Below are 1,164 nucleotides of genomic sequence, written 5' to 3' on the forward strand. Positions count from 1 at the left end.
CCAAGCACGCTTAACTTCGGAGTTCTGATGGGATCCGGTGCTTTAGTGCTGGTATGATCGCATCCGACATGTTTCCCCGTCTTCGTCCCTTATGCTTGCCACTCCCAGGTCCGCTCCAAAGACGATTCTACATTCTCACTACCATTACAACCGTTCCCTAACAATGGATAATGTCCTATACTACTTACTCTCCCGCTCAATCACGGAGACGAGTTTTCCACGGTTTCCACCCCTCCCTCCATACCGCAGCAACACGAGTTTTTTCCATCCCTTTCAGAAAGCGCTCTTCGCGCCACAAAGCCGCCCCAAGACGCGCGAGCAATGAGCATCGAGCTTAAACATATCGCAAACGTCAAAAATAATATAACGGGATTAATATATATCGCGCACGTGCGATATGTTTGTCACAAGGCGCAAAAAATAATTATAAAAGGAATGCAACACGAGGACTTCCCAAGAGGTCACCCATCCTAGTACTACTCTCGCCCAAGCACGCTTAACTTCAGAGTTCTGATGGGATCCGGTGCTTTAGTGCTGGTATGATCGCATCCGACATGTTTCCCCGTCTTCGTCCCTTATGCTTGCCACTCCCAGGTCCGCTCCAAAGACGATTCTACATTCTCACTACCATTACAACCGTTCCCTAACAATGGGTAATGTCATATACTACTTACTCTCCCGCTCAATCACGGAGACAAGTTTTCCACGGTTTCCACCCCTCCCTCCATACCGCAGCAACACGAGTTTTTTCCACCCCTTTCAGAAAGCGCTCTTCGCGCCACAAAGCCGCCCCAAGACGCACGAGCAATGAGCATCGAGCTTAAACATATCGCAAACGTCAAAAATAATATAACGGGATTAATATATATCGCGCACGTGCGATATGTTTGTCACAAGGCGCAAAAAATAATTATAAAAGGAATGCAACACGAGGACTTCCTAGGAGGTCACCCATCCTAGTACTACTCTCGCCCAAGCATGCTTAACTTCGGAGTTCTGATGGGATCCGGTGCTTTAGTGCTGGTATGATCGCATCCGACATGTTTCCCCGTCTTCGTCCCTTATGCTTGCCACTCCCAGGTCCGCTCCAAAGACGATTCTACATTCTCACTACCATTACAACCGTTCCCTAACAATGGATAATGTCCTATACTACTTACTCTC

At 47.9% G+C, this 1,164-nt stretch overlaps 2 non-coding genes across 2 annotated transcripts; both read right to left on the bottom strand.

The window, feature by feature from the left end:
• Window positions 1-432: 432 nt before the first annotated feature.
• On the bottom strand, window positions 433-551 carry LOC119343626. The gene has a single exon (XR_005166187.1). It is a non-coding gene; the product is annotated as a 5S ribosomal RNA (ribosomal RNA).
• A 367-nt stretch (window positions 552-918) lies between these two features.
• Window positions 919-1,037, bottom strand: LOC119343627. Its single transcript, XR_005166188.1, has one exon. It is a non-coding gene; the product is annotated as a 5S ribosomal RNA (ribosomal RNA).
• Window positions 1,038-1,164: the final 127 nt, after the last annotated feature.

This window comes from Triticum dicoccoides, unplaced genomic scaffold (genome assembly GCF_002162155.2).
Source record: "Triticum dicoccoides isolate Atlit2015 ecotype Zavitan unplaced genomic scaffold, WEW_v2.0 scaffold134672, whole genome shotgun sequence".
Taxonomy (NCBI): Eukaryota; Viridiplantae; Streptophyta; class Magnoliopsida; order Poales; family Poaceae; genus Triticum; species Triticum dicoccoides.